The sequence below is a fragment of the Oryctolagus cuniculus genome, chromosome 14 (genome assembly GCF_051225735.1).
Source record: "Oryctolagus cuniculus isolate XC-2025 breed Fujian yellow rabbit chromosome 14, ASM5122573v1, whole genome shotgun sequence".
NCBI classification, from domain to species: domain Eukaryota; kingdom Metazoa; phylum Chordata; class Mammalia; order Lagomorpha; family Leporidae; genus Oryctolagus; species Oryctolagus cuniculus.
Genome location: NC_142880.1, coordinates 25828901 through 25844758, shown reverse-complemented (window position 1 = coordinate 25844758; position 15858 = coordinate 25828901). Strand labels below are relative to the sequence as shown.

Here is a 15858-nt window from a genome sequence, read left to right as displayed (position 1 = left end):
GGATGCCAGCACTGCAGGCGGCGGCTTTACTCACTATGAGACAGCACCAGCCCCAATATCAGTAATTTTTTTTTTTTTTTTGACAGGCAGAGACAGAGAGAGAGAGAGACAGAGAGAAAGGTCTTCCTTTTCCATTGGTTCACCCTCCAAGTGGCAGCTATGGCCCGGTGTGCTGCGGCTGGCGCACTGCGCCGATCCGAAACCAGGAGCCAGGTGCTTCTTCCTGGTTTCCCGTGAGGGTGCAGGGCCCAAGCACCTGGGCCATCCTCCACTGCACTCCTAGGCCACAGCAGAGAGCTGGACTGGAAGAGGAACAACCGGGACAGAATCCGGTGCCCCAACTGGGGCTAGAACCTGGGGTACCAGCGCCGCGGGTGGAGGATTAGCCTAATGAGCCGTGGCACCGGCCCAATATCAGTAATTTTTAAAATCATCTCAAATTTACATAAAAGTATGAGAAATTTAATTCTGAATCATTTGAGAATAAGTTGCCAACATGAGGTGCCATTACACACAAGTGCATTAGTATGTATTTCCTACCAACAAGGATAGTCTGCTATGCAACCACAATGCAATCATTAAAATCAAGAGGTTAAAATGGATTTTACCAACAATCTGGCTTCAGATGCCACTCACCAATTATCTCAATTATGTGCTTTATTGGATTCACTTCAGAATCACACATGGCATTTAGCTGTCATATCTCTTTTGTCTTCTTTCATTTGCAACAGGTTCTTTCACTTTCATGAACTGGGCACTTTTGAGGACTGTAGATCAGTTATGTTGTCATCTTAAACTCAATTTTGGTTACCAGATACTTAATTTTGACCAGCTTTAAAAATAGCAGACATGAAGTTATATTCCTCTCTGCTTGTGGCAAACAATCTATATTTGCCCCAGTGTTCAATTTGAATATTCCATTGTAGGGGCCTTGACCAGTTTCATGCAGTTACTTCTGATCCCCTTGTAACTAAAATGTAGTCTGTGCAGGTGTTTTTTTTTTTTTTAAGCTAAGCTAATATCTCATCCTTCATTGAATTTTTTATTTGTTCATTTAATAGTTTATGTGAGTACAAATTAGTAGTTTCTGATTTTATTTGGTAGATTATAAGACATCATTATCATTTCTTATTCTGATGCTCCAATTATCTCCTATTTGACCAGTGGGCTGTCTTTCAAATTGGCTTCTTTCTCTGTTCCGCTTATCCACACCATACCAAAATAGTTCACAGGAAAAATGAAAGTTGTGCAAGCAAGAAATTACAACCGCATTTGCTACATTGCTTAGTAATAATGTAATTTACCGAATCATAATAATGCAAACATTGACTCTTACATGAAACAAAAATTGCTATATAACTGTATTGGAGAAGGAATGAAAAGAAAGGAGGTGTAAGATGGTTCAATACATTTGGCTCTCTGTATCCAAGGGTCCCACATTTGCAGATTCAACCAACTATAGAACTGAAATATTTTTAAAGTGTGCATCTGAACTGAACATGTAGAGACTGTTTTTCCCTTTAATTACTTTCTAAGCAATATTAACTATTATTTACGTGTCATTGACATTGTATTAAGTGCAATAAGGAATCTAGAGATGATTTAAAGTGCATGGGAGGATGCCTATAGGTTAGACACAAACACCATGCATGCTCGAACATCAGCAAATGTTGATATTCTCAGGGGGGTTCAGAATCAACCTTCTGCAGATACAGTGAGATTACTGTACTCATCTGCTAATATCAAGATGTCAGTATTTAGTATCTTGGGGGTAAGTGCTTGGCACAGCAGATAAGACACTCATAGAAACACCTGCATATCATACTGGAGTGCCTGGGTTCAAGTCCTGGCTTTCTCTGATTCCAGATTCCTGCAAACGCACAGCTTGGGAGGCAGTAGGTGATGGCTCAAGAACCAGAGTCCCTGCCGCCCACCCGGGAGTTCCAGACTGATTCCTGGGCTCTGGGCTTCAGCCTGGCCCAGCCTCAGAAGCTGTGGGCATATGGGCAATAAGTCAGCAGATGAAAGAGCTCCCTCTGTCTCTCTGCCTTTCACATAAACAAAAATTTCAAAAATATATTCTAAAGATTTAATGTCAAATTGGTAATTCAAGAAATAACGTTGTAGAACCCTTCACATTGCCACATTGTCCCCACTGTCTCCTTTCTGAACTCACTGTCTGCTCCCCACCTCCCTAACTGAGCAACCACCTGGTCTCTTGCCTTTTGCCAAGCTCGCCCACTGGCTGGAGTTCAGATGAAATGCAATGTCTGTGTGGCCCGCAGACCCCACAAGCTAAGCCAAGTCCCGCCAGGTCAGCCTACCCCTCCTGGACCTCAGTGGGACGCAACACCGCAGGGCAGGGCTCAGTTTTCCTGGGTGGCCACCAGGGAGCTGGATGCTGAGTTGCTGAAGTACAGAACAGCCTGATCCCCACGGAGCGAACAGATTAATTCTCTTCCCTTCTCTCATCCACCAAGTTTGCAGGTGTGGGGCTACTCATCACCGCCCTTCGGAGAAGTCAGTTTGTTAATTGCTAAAGGTGCACCACGGTAACTATGGCAACACCATAGTAACATGTTATATGGCATAGCTTTGAAGATTGTGGTGCCTCATTTCCCTTATTCCTCAGTTCTTTGAGTGCACATCACTCAAATAAGTCGTCAACACGTTAACCCTTGGGAAGCAGGCCTTCCGCCTAGCAGTTACCACAACCTCAGCCCGTGTCAGTGCTGGAGTTTAATGCCTGTCTGAAAGCCCTGACTCTAGCTTCCTGCCAATGCAGACTCAGGGAGGCAGCATCGATGGGTGAAGCAGTTGGGTTTCTGTCACCCACGTGGGCATTCTGGATTGCGTTCCTGACTCCCTGCTTTGGTCCTGGCCCGTCTGGGGAGTGAACCGGCAGATGGAAGCTTGCTCTTTCTCTCTCTCTTTCTCTCAAATAAATAAAATTTTCTGAAAAAAAAATTCCTAACCCTTAAATTAATCTGTCTTTAGAGGATGTAGGCTAAAAGGGTGTGTTATCTTAAGTTATAGAGAAATGGCTGTCTCCAGGGAGTGAGATTAGCCTTCCGGGGTGGGGGCGGGGAGAGTGTGACAGAAGAGTATTCACTTCCTTTATAAGACTTAGGACTTCTCAAACTATTGCCATTCATTACTTTCATAAAATAGAAATTTATTTAAAAAGTTATATAGTATGCCTGCCACTAAGTGCATTTTAGATTGCTCAGGTGCCTTTTGTGTCTTCCTAACCATTCCAAGAAATAACAATTATTTTAGTAACACTACGGTAATATGTGGTGTACCCGTCTGCATTCACATACACTTTATAGATTTTTCTAAAACAAACCTTTTATGAAAAGTAAAGGAAGACGTCACGTTGAGATCGATAGCTCCTTGCATCCTGCTTTAAGTGTTATATCTTGAAGTAGCAGCAAGTGCTTTATGGCAGAATCACGATAAGTCAATCTATAGACTTACCCTAATGAATTATAGAGGAATAGGAGGGAGCTAAAAAAGGAAACCATTTTATTTTTAACATCGAGTGTCTTCTGAAAAATGGAACTGAGGGTAGAATTAATGATTTAATTAAACCACTTAATGTTTTATTAAAGTCGATATGGCCTAGAGTTCCTGTGCAACCATCAACTTATCCATAAAACCTCAGATTTGTTTTCAGCAAAGAATTCATATTTATGATTCGATGTGCTTGTATTACAGAGCCTGGAATTATGTTCAGGAATCACATACAGCCTGTATTCTAAAACCTTTCCACTAGAGGAGTACAAAATTCTACTGAAAAAAGAAAATCAGGTCAGGTTCTGAAACTGATTTATTCAGCTCGGTTACTACTCTCCGAGAGGAGCTCTATTTCTGCTCCCCTCAGCAGAATTTCTGTTCCGCTTAAAGGCAAAGGCAGGACTCAAGGTCACCAGCGTCAAACCCACTTGAGGTCGGTGCCTTCGGCAGGAGGCACTGATACACCCAAGGTGATTTTCTCACTAGAGCTTCTGAGACCCTTCCTATTCTTTGGAGTATGTTTTCTCTCATCTTTAACTCCCCCCCACTGCCACTGCCCCCATTCTGTATCCAATATAAATTTGTCTGTTTCTCCCTGAAAGTAAATAGTCAAATAAGAGGAGAGGAAAGAAAGAAGGGGAGGCCTGCAAGATCATTGACAAGGCTACCCGGTTTGCATTGGGAGCACTGGGAGGAGTGGCAAGCGTCCTAATAGAGACAGCAAGAATGAAGACACGCAAAACCAGTGAATACAATGCAACGCAGTGTGAATGTGCACCTCTCGTTTGGCCTAGTGCACATCGGTTCATTTATAAGACCTGGGACGGTGTGAGACCACAGATCAGTAATCAGTTACGCGGGCTAAGGCTCCATGCCCTTGCCAGTCCTATTAATGGCTTTGCTTTGGTCTGTGTATTGCTAGGGGGAGCTTTCCAGACAAAATCTGCCTTCAAACAGAAAGGAGAATCTGTCGCTGTGTTGCTGACCTCCATGTTCAACATCAAAGCCTCTGGTGGCGGGTCGTGTTTCCACACTCGCCCAGGGCCAGGGTCTTCTCTGGTCACTCATCTGACGGAGAACACAGACACACGGAGGAATGTTGTATTCCAATGTGTGACCCACACGCTTCAGGGCAACCAAACATCACAGGCACCTTTTCTCTACATGGAACATAACTTTTCTTCAGTTCCAATGAAAATTTTAAAACTCCACAGGTTTCAAATGAATGGTGTTACAAGACAATGGCCACTTGGTTTGAAAATTTTATGTCAGGGCTGGCGTTGTGGTGCAGCGAGTTAAGCTGCTGCCTTGCTATGCTTGTATTCCATATAAGAACGCTGGTTTAAGTCCTGGCTGCTCCGCTTCTGATCCAGCTCCCTGCGTATGCACAAGGGAAACCAGCCGAGAATGACCCAAGAGCTTAGGCCCCTGCCACCGACGTGGGAGACTTGGATGGAATTCCAGGAACCTGGCTTCAGCCTGGCCCAGCCCTGGCTGTTGTGGCCATCTAGGGAGTGAACCAGTAGCTGTAAGATTCTTTCTCTCTCCCACTCTCTCTTTGTCTCTCTCAGTCACTCTGCCTTTCAAATAAATCTTTAAAAGTAAATAAAAAATAAAAAGATTTTTGATGTAATTGACTATTGGCATACCTTGAGATATACATCCTCACACGAATGTCTACTTTTCACTGTTCCACATACTCTGTTTCCTTATAATCTCTTTGCTCATAGTCTCCTACACCATTTGTCTCTTAATTCTCTGCCCCAAAGGTTTCCATAACCTTATTCTTGCCCTGATTGCTGAACTATGGGGTGGATTTTTTTCTTATTCTTTCCTTCCTTTGTCTTTTTAAAATGTGTTTATTTCAGGGGCAGACAGGCAGAGACAGAGAGCTAGACACAGACCAAAATGCTTCCATTTGCTGGTTCAGTTGCCAATTGCCTACAAAAGTCAGGGCTGGGCTGAAGCTGAAGCTGGGAGCCCGAACTCAATCCAGGTTTGGTGATAAGGACCCAATCACTTTAACCATCCTCTGTTGTTCCGAGTCTGTGTTAGCCAGACTTTTTCATAAAGCACTTCACCCATGAACTTCTTGAAGAATCCTAATATGTGTGTATTTCAAAATGCACCAAAATTAACTTACCTTTTAATTTCATTTTCCACAAACTTTTTCATAGCTACCAATTTCTTTCTCTTTTAAAATTTATTTTATTTATTTGAAAGACAGAATTAGAGAGAGAAAGAGATCTTCCATCCCCTGGTTCACTCCCCAAATGGCCACAACAGCTGGGGCTGGGCTGAGCTGAAGCCAAGAGTCTGGAGCTCCATCTGAGTCTCCTGTTACTATAAAAACATGTAGAACCTCAGGTTAAAGTTCTGGACACCTGGCTTGAAGCCAAGGTACATGTGAAATGGTCCTGCATTCTGAAATGCTCTCAATTTTTTCCTTTTTTTTCAATAGAACAGATCCATCAGTTTTATAAAGATGTATTCATTCATTTGAAAGATAGAGAGAGAGAGAGAGAGGGAGAGAGAGAGAGAGATCTTCTCTCTACTGGCTCACTCCCCAAATTCCCTCTTGGCTGGGGCTGGTCTTGGCCAAAGCTAGGAGTCTGGAACTCTGTCCAGGTCTCTCACATGGGTGGCAGGGGTCCAAGCACTTGGTTCATCTTCTGCTGCCTTCTCAGGTGCATAGCAGGGAGCTGGACCAGAAGCGGAACAACCAGGACTTGAACAGCAGTTCACATGGGATGCAGGCATTATGAGCGGTGCCTTAACCCGATGATTCCTTCCACAAACTTTTTGAAATGCAAATAAACACAGTTTCAGTGGATGATCTTTTTCCATAGAACATGGATGCAATTTAGACTTATTATTTTTAAGGAAAGAAGGAGGGATGAGACGGAAGAGAAGAAGGGAAGTGCTAAAGTTTCCTTTGACAAACACCCATCTTGTTCCCCATTTCTTGTCTTTATTCGGTCCCACAGGCAACTCCCCCACACCAGGCAACCAGCAGCATGAAATGCATAATATTTTTCCAAACTTTTTATACTTACATATGTATCCAGAAATAACACACTGTACATATCCTTCTGTCACTTACTCTTTTATTCAGCGTTAAGGTTTTGAGCTCTGTCCCTGTTGACTTTTATGGATCTAGGGCACTGTCAGCTGATGTTTCTCAAAAATGCCCCCACTGCTGGCTAAGGCAGCAGCACTATTTGCTAAGGCTATGGGAACAAGTGCACCACTCCCATTTACAGTAAGTACCCTCATCCACTGTCACTAAGAAATGGAGGTGGGGCTGAGTGTTTGATGTGGCAAATAGGATGTTACTTAGGACACCCACATCCCATATTGAAGGCTTGGGTTTGAGTGCCAACTCCACTTCAGATTCCAGCTTCTTGCTAATGTATACCTTAGGAGGTGGCAGGTTATAGTTCAAGTACCTGGGTCTCCAGCACTTGCATGAGAGACTCAGATTAAGTTCTTAGCTACCAGCTTCAGTCTGGGCTATATCCGGTTCCTTTAGGAATTTGGGGAGTGTACCTGTAAGTGGAAGATCTCTCTCTCTCTCTTTCTCTCTCTCTCTCTCCTTCCCTCCTCCTTTCTCTTTCTCTCCTCTCCCTTTGAAATATCAAGATAAACAAGTAATATTTAAGTTAAGGTATAACTTTGGCAAATTAATAGAAGGATAACTTTATAGTAAATTTCATATTTAAAACCAAAATGAAGGCCCGGTGCTGTGGTGCAGGAGGTTAATCCTCCGCCTGCGGCGCCAGAATCCCATATGGGCACCAGTTCTAGTCCTGGCTGCTGTTCTCTGCTGATGGCCTGGGAAAGCAGTAGAAGATGGCCCAAGTCCTTGGGCACCTGCACCCACGTGGGAGACCCGGAAGAAGCTCCTGGCTCCTGGTTTCGGATCCTCCCAGCTCCAGCCATGTAGGCCATTTGGGTAGTGAACCAGCAGATGGAAGACCTTTCTCTCTGTCTCTCCCTCTCACTGTCTGTAACTCTACCTGTCAAATAAATAAAAATTTTCAAAAAAAAAAAACCTTAAAAATAAATAAAATAAACCCAAATGAAACAGAATACTCTCCTTTGTAAAATTTAAATAATTTTATGCTTGAGAAAAGCTTGTCCCCATCTGGCTAAATGAAGGTGCTATGAAAGTTCAATCCAAGAATACTCCTCGGCTTTGAATCCATTGTCTTTTCTTGTGGTTGAAAATCAGACACATTTTTCCCCAAAAGCTCTTGCCAATGTGTGGTTTCTTCTACAGGAGTTAAGTAAATGTCAACAGGCAGGCCAGCACCCTTAATAATATTTCCATCACTCAGCTGATCTATTTTGGGTGACGGTTTGCATATAAAGGTTCACTCACTCTTCTTGACACATTTCCAGAAAACATGCACATAAGACTCCTACTCTTCAAAGATTTTTCCTCTGCCGATGATCAGCACGTAGCACCTCTTATGCAGCCTTCGATTGCTCAGGTGCTGTTTTTGGACAGCATCCACTTAGCTCTCTGTGTGCATTATTTCTTTAAGTGTGAAGTCTGCACCCCACAGTTCCACCTCAAGTTTTTTTTTTTTTTTAAGTCAAAAAGGAAACATCATATTTAATTCAAAGGGGAAAAAAAACCCAGACATTGTCTACATGAATACAACGGAGCAAACCAACCCCAGAAAGAGTTCTACATCTCGGTGACCACACTGAGGGCAGGGCTGGGGAAAAACGAAACCGCCATGTAGCTTAAGATGCTCTAAGTTACTTGCAAATCAACTCATTTCAGGAGTGGAAGAATCATTGGGTCATCAAATTGTATGCAAATTCTCCCGTGAACGTGCTGTCCCTGTAAAGAGACAATTGTACAAAGTCTGCTATTTCTACATGGAATCAACTCTACTTCAGCTGACTCCCAGGGGAGAGGCAGCCAGCAGGACACTGTCTCCCTGGACAAAGAACATCGAGATGTTCTGTTTCGTGGATTTATATATCTCTTCGTATGTTTCTTCATCAATTTCTAAGGTAGTCACTGTTTCTCCCACATCTCCCAGTATCATATTTAAATGCTGATCATAGCATACAACCTGCCTCGAAGCTCTCAGTCGTTTCTCATTTTCACGTGAATTCATTTATCCAGGCTGAGCCTGAGATCCAGCGGCTCTTCTACAGCGTTCCTAGTTTGTTGCTAGTCCACGTCATCCACCTTGTTTCAAACCCTGCGCCGCTTCTCGCCTCTCGCGAGAGCAGGAGAATGCCTCCGGTCTTGGGGAACCGGGAAGAAGCAATGCCCACCTCAAGTTTTAATAAAAGTTCCTAGAAAAGCTGCACGTGTGACAAGAGTATGTGTGCACCAGTAGGATGGTGGCGCTCTTGATGCACACGCCAACCCCAGAGCCAGGTCCCTGTGCTACATCCACCCTTTCCCATCAAGCCTTCCGCTCTGCTGCTGGTTCTGGGGCTTTAGCCAGCACACTCAAGGCTCCCTTTCCTGTTCTCCACTTGCGAACTCCCGCAGTCTCAGTCAGAGAACAAGCTATTTGTGTTGATAAATGCAGGTAAGGGTGCCGTGTGGTATCATTTTGGGAACCATAAAACCTCTTCTGTACACCCCAGTGGAAAGTCACTGGGCCTTGAGCTATCAGTAGGAGAAACACTGTCTGATGAGAGCAAAGGAAACACAGGGCAAGCAAATCCACCAACTCGGAAAGCCACCATCCCTGCACGGCAAACACTCTGGTCCATTTCTCCCGATCTTTCCCGTCTTTCTGATACCTGTTTTGCTACTTCTAAATACTTCTCTGTCTCTTCTTCAACGTGGACTTGAGTGACCCCAGGGTTAAGGACTACAGGTATTAAAAGGAGAGTTACCACTTGTGCATGCCGCCAAAAACCAGCTGGCTGCAGAATTCACACTGGAGACAAAGTAACATGACATTCTGAGTTGGAACGTCACTTGCTCTGTGTTTTGTTTTGCTTTGTTTTTCAGTTCTGGCAGTAATTTGTTGCTAAAAGTAGGTGACAACTGAGATTATACCTGAACAGATTCACCTTAAGCCCTTGAATGACTCATTTTGTTTCTACTACTTGTAGAACAAGAATAAAAAGATAGCACTTTCTTAATTATCTGGATGTACGTTATTCTTCCACAAAGTTATAATTTAAGCTAATTTTCCTTTAACGAGCTTCCAAAGGAAATCCCCCCCAGTCAGCAGTTGGCTCAAATTGAGAAACCACAAACTTATTTTAATATCAGCCTAAGCAAAACACATAGCAGAGGATAAGGGAGTGGTTAACACTGCCCAGTGTATTCTCGAATCAAAGCTACGGCATTTGAGGGCTTAGAAACTTAATTTTCGATCACTGTGCTTTTATTATACTCTGTCTAGGTAACTAATTGGATCTGACTGCTTGTCCTCAGATGTTCTAGAATGACTGTTTTTAGTGTCAAGAACGAAAAGATGTGTGTCGGTAGAATCTTGCAGCGTAGAATCCTGCCTCTGTGTCCAGAGAACAAGTTGTCACATATTTTCAATGAATAATGCAACAGATCCTAGGGTTTGTCACTTTCAAACACAGTATCGCCTGAAACACAGTATCGCCTGTAACCGGCCACCCTTGCCCATCCTCCTTCCCTGCCAGCAATTCTTTAATGGAAGCCCAAATCCTTCTTACTCTTCCTGTCAGTGCTGCGATCCAGGTTTCTGTTTCTATGCCATCAGCAGTCGCCCCCACTGTCACCTTAGCCCAACCCTTATTTGAATGCTGAAAAGTCTTCCATTTAAAATGCCCCGTATGGGGGGCTCCTGTATTGTAGCATAGCCTGTGAAGCTGCACCCCACAGGAATACTGCTTCCAATCCAGCTCCCTGCTAATGTGCTTGGGAAAGCAGCAGAAAATAGCCCAAGTGCTTGGGACCTTGAACCCATTTGGGAGACCTGGATGAAGCCTCAGGCTCCTGGCTTCAGCCTAAGCTGTTGCAGCCATTTAGGGAGTGAACCAGCAGGTGCAAGGTCTCTCTTTCTCTCTGCTGTCCCCCTCTCTCTGTAACTCCCCCTTTCAAGTAAATAAGTTCCCTTGATCATCTCAGCACCTTACAAAATCTCTGTTCCCCAGCAGTGGTAGGCAGCTCCCAAAGATGGCATTGCCAGATATTTGTGATACGTTATATCATGCAAGAGAGACTTTGCATCCATAATTAAGGCTACAGCTCTTAAAATAGGGCGATTATCCTGGAATATTCTGCTAGGCCCAATGTAATCACATGAGCCTTACAAGAGATTTCTCTCCAGCTAGAGGCAGAAGCAGCATACCAGAAGGGACTGTCAGAGAGATTCAAAACATGGAAAAGTCTACATTCACCCTGGATGGCTCAAAGATGGAGGGAAGGTGACAAGGATTCTAAGCTGCCCTGAGGAACCGAAAGAGGGAACCAGTTGTCAACAAGCAAGGAAATAGACCTCAGCCATGGGACCACAAGAAACGGGTCCTTCCAAAAACTGGAATGGGTGTGGGAGCAGGCTCCTCTCTAAGGCCTCCAACGAAGAGCACAGCCAATGGACCTTTTACCATCAACCATGTAAGACCGAAGTCCGAGGAACCGGAACGTTGAGTCACAGAACTACAAGATAATACAGCTTTGTGTGCTGTTGTAAGCTGCTGTGTGCATGGTCATTTGTTACTGCAGAAATAGAAAACTATTGCACCAACAAATCCATCCAAACTCTCCTTTTCAGGATCCATCAACCAATCCCACTAATTTCCATCTGCTTACAGACATAGGCTTTCAATGTCTGTTTGGCCAGGCTCAGTTTTGTACACAGAGCTTATATTCCTTGGAGGAGAAAAAAAAATGACTAGAGAAGTAAGAAAATAATATAAATTCAGAAATGCAAGATAGAGAAAGCAAGATGTGCTGTCCAGCTGCTGAAAGCATGGTCAATAAAGCACCCCAGCTGCCGGTTCTTCCAGCACCTACTTTGGCCACAAAGAGCTGCCTTTCCCAAGATCATGACTTTCCTGAAGAAATCTGCACCTGGTGACTGACTGGGGAAGAGGAGACAGGGAGACCTAGTCACTGGCTCAGCATGCAACAGTCTTTGCTGCAGAGCTCCCCAAAGGGATGCCTGAGGCTTTGTCCAACCCACTTTACAGTTTCACTTCTTCCTCTGCCAAATTCTACCTCCATTCCCATTTTCCTTTACCAAGTTAGTTTCTATGTTACCTTTTCGTTGCTACAAACAAAATACCTGAGATGAACTTCTTGGGAAGGGAAAAGGTTTATTTCTGCTTACTGTTTTGGAGTTTCACAGTATAAGATCAGGTGGCTCCATTAGTCTGGCATCTGTTGAGGGCAGAGCACATACAGAAGGAGGATCACATGGTGTCCCTGGAAGCACAGAGGGAGCACACTCTGCTGCTATAACCTGCTGTCAAGAACTACCTGCCAAGAGTAAGCTCACAGTAACCTGAACACCTTCAACAAAGGCCACCTCCCAGACACCGTAATTGTATCAACCCTCTACCCTGAAGCTGTCAACCATTACTACTGATCCATTAGCCATTAACACAAGACATCGAGGGTTAAGTGTCTGCATGGTTTGGGGAGCTAAATCCTGTTCAAACTGCCAAGTCCTGACTTTGGACTGGCCCAGCCCTGGCTGTTGTGGGCATTTAGGAATAAAATAGCAAGTGGAAGCGCTCTCTCTCTCTCTTTCTCTCTCTCTCCCCCTCTCCTCCCAACCCACTCCCTCCCTCTCTGCCTGCTCCCCCCTCTGTTTTTCAAATAAATAAATAAACACAATTTTAAAAAGAAAATAAGGCAGGTTAAGGAGAGTGTCTGGGATAGCAACACAGAGGAAGGCAATAACATAAAAATCCTCCTGTAATAAAGACTCAAAAAATAAGTTTTAAAAATTATTTTTAAGCTTGTATGAAACTAGGAAATACCTTGGAATTCAATAAACAAAGGTAAAATTGAAAACAAAATAGTAACAGTGTAAGCTAACATTGGATGGGAAGTAGTTGGACTTTCACATAGAATTTGACAAGAGCTCTGATTTTAATGCATACACAGGGATAGGAGAAAAGACCATAGGCCCATGTGAAGCAGAAATTGGCTTTGCAACTCTTACCCAAACCTGTGACTCTAGGGGAATTACACCTTTAATAGATGGATCTCAAGCTATCTGCCAACAAAAACTACCCAGAAGCTTAGTTCTGCTATGAATAAGAAAAATAAATACCTCATATGCCCAAGATTGTATCACACATGAGGTATGAGTTCCACTTGGGTGGTTTAAGAATTCCCAAGCAGAGAATGAAGGTATGTCCTGGGCACGAAACATCTCTGGGTGGCAGCAAACCAGTCTGTTCTAGATTGCGACAGAAAGAAACAGCACCAGCAGGTGAGAACACAATCAAAGGATCACAAGACACACATCAGGGAACTGACTGGGATGAGGGTCAGGCAGACAGCATCTCATAAAACAAGCATAATTAAAATAAAATAATTAAAGTAAAATAGGAGATAAACATATTGAAACTACAATATCAAGACACTGAAACAAGAATACTAAACAAATTTGAAAAACAAATATTACTCCTGAAAACAAAAACATTTAATGATTGAAAGTAAAAATTCAATGGTTAGGTTAAACAGCAGGTCAAACAAAGCTGAAGAAAGAATTAGCAAAATAGAAAATGCCTCTAAGAACATTCATCCAAAGCAGTATAGGACATGGAAGAGCCAGGAAGAGCTGCATTCAAGAGAATCTGTTGAGGGATGAGGGTTAACTGACAATCACAAGCACTGAAACTTCGGACTGGCCAGTGCATTTATCTGAGCTCTAGTTTCAGGAACACTAGACCTAGGCTATTCCTGTCCAACAGGAAATTCTACAAAATTCAAGAACTGTGTTACAGTCTAAGGTCTTTCCTACCAGGTCCTTCCTTCCTTTTCTCATTGCCGGTCCTGCAGGATGGCCTGAAGTCTCCCTCCTTTTGTGCCTTTCGTTTCTCTAATAAATCTGCAAATCTAATCCTGCCTTGGCTTCCTCCTCTTAGAGAGGACGGAGGCACACAAAAACGGAACTGCATTCACATTTTATATGGGATGGGATCATCCGAATCAGGGCACTTAATAGCTATTTTACTCTATAAGGGCCAAGAAGTGGCCATAGTTTGATTAGATTTATTTTTCCCTAAGAATGCCTGTTAAGATTTTAAAGAAAAATCCTCAAAGATTATAAATGGAATGAAATTTTTGGAAACCTAAAAGAAAAATGAATACAGGAAATGTTATTCATTAAATAGAAATATAAAGAAGAAAACTCAAAGCAACAAAAATATGAGATAAGTAAAAAGCACAATTTATGATGGGAGAAAGGGTCAAGAAAAACAATAATCAAATCAAGATCTGTATTCAAGTTGAGACTCTTGTATTCATGTGGGTTATTAAAATTGAACTTACATGCTGGAATAAGGAAAGCATTAACCTTGAAGTTACCCAAAAACTAAAATTCTATGGAAAGTTAGTCTAAGAAAAGATTGCCTAAAATTGGAGTGAATTTTTAATATAAGAAAGAGCATTTTAAAAATGTTTAAGTATTCAACAGGGAAAAACAAAGGCATTTGATAATGATAAAAGGAATTCACTATAAGTACAATAACCCTGAATCTGTAAGCACCTAACAACATGCTTTGAAAATGCATAAGCAGACTAGTGCCACGGCTCACTAGGCTAATCCTCTGCCTGCGGCGCCGGCACACCGGGTTCTAGTCCCGGTTGGGGCGACGGATTCTGTCCCGGTTGCTCCTCTTCCAGTGCAGCTTTCTGCTGTGGCCAGGGAGTGCAGTGGAGGATGGCCCAAGTCCTTGGGCCCTGCACCTGTGTAGGAGACCAGGGGGAGGCACCTGGCTCCTGGCTTCGGATGGGCGCAGCACGCTGGCCGTAGCAGCCATTTAGGGAGTGAACCAACAGAAGGAAGACCTTTCTCTCTGTCTCTCTCTCTCTCACTGTCTAACTCTGCCTGTCCAAAAAAAAAAAAAAAAAAAAAGTATCCCTGTATGTAATATTCAGAACCAATTATTAGAGTATATCTATTCTTTGTAATTAGATGTAAAACATTTACAAAAATTAATCAAATTAGATACAACTGAGCAAGACACAACAATGACAATGAGCAATGACACAATGCAGACCCGTTCTCTAACCAGAATAAAGACCAATTAGAAGCCAGCAGCAAAACATCCCCCAAATCTCATACATTTGAGAATGTTGAAATACAAATTTAAACATTTTGTGGTTCAAAGATTAAATAGTAACAGAAATTATTTTAAAAATTAGAATTCAACAACAGTGGGTCACAGTTGATGTCATACTTGACAAGAATTCACAGTCTCACATTCTTGTGCTGCAGGAAATTTGTTAAATAAAATGACAAGCATTCAATCCAAGAGGTCAGTGTAAAATTTAAAAAGTAAGCCCAAACAAAGTAAAACTAACTGAGAAAGAAGAGTAAATGTGTGGAAAGGAGTGGATATTTTAGACATAATGGTAATAAATAGTCTCTCTAAGGAGATGACATTTGGACAAATACAAACTTTTTTTTTAAAGTAGCAGCATACACATTTCACTTTCTGCTCTGCTATGGAAGGAGACAGGAAATTTGCCTTCCAGTCTACAGTTCGCAGCAGGTGTATATACAGAGTGGAAAATCATGCATCTCTTGGTTCACGCATCTTCCCTAAGGGATAAAGTCATCGCTACTGCAAGTGTTGTAAGAATAGATCTCCTGGGGAGAGGGTGATGACAGAGTGTGGGAAGGGAACTCGTTCTCTGAAAACTGGAGAAGCTCTTAGTTCCGTCACCCAGTGGCCCCAGTGAAAATTGGCATCTGCCCCATGTATTCCCGGCCACGCAACCCCGCACCTTTGCGATAAAAGATTCCCCCTGCCTACTCCCTACAGATACGACCACCCTTCCTGGCTCCAACACCACCAACTCGTGGCCAGTCAGAGGCTTGCGCTTCGCCTCCTAAGGTAGCTTGTGCTCATGGCTTTTGCCCTTCCCACCCTGTCCATCACCCCATCAGGTTAAGCTGACTGCTAACTCACTTTCTCCGGAAGAGGTTACCCCGTCCTTTACAACAGCACCCCTGTCACAACGCAGCTCATCCATCATCACTGAGAATTTTACTCCCCTCTATTTTGATCCAATTTCCCACACCTGAGTCTGCAGAAAATCCACCTGGGGCCTCCTTATTACATCTCTCTACTGCTCTAACTAGCACTTATCATCTGATTATTCTCTTACTTCCTTCCTTGACTTTA

General features: G+C 43.1%; 1 pseudogene; it reads right to left on the bottom strand.

The window, feature by feature from the left end:
• Positions 1-8429: 8429 nt before the first annotated feature.
• LOC108177247 (U6 snRNA-associated Sm-like protein LSm3 pseudogene) lies at positions 8430-15706 on the bottom strand (annotated as a pseudogene).
• Between the last annotated feature and the right edge of the window lie 152 nt (positions 15707-15858).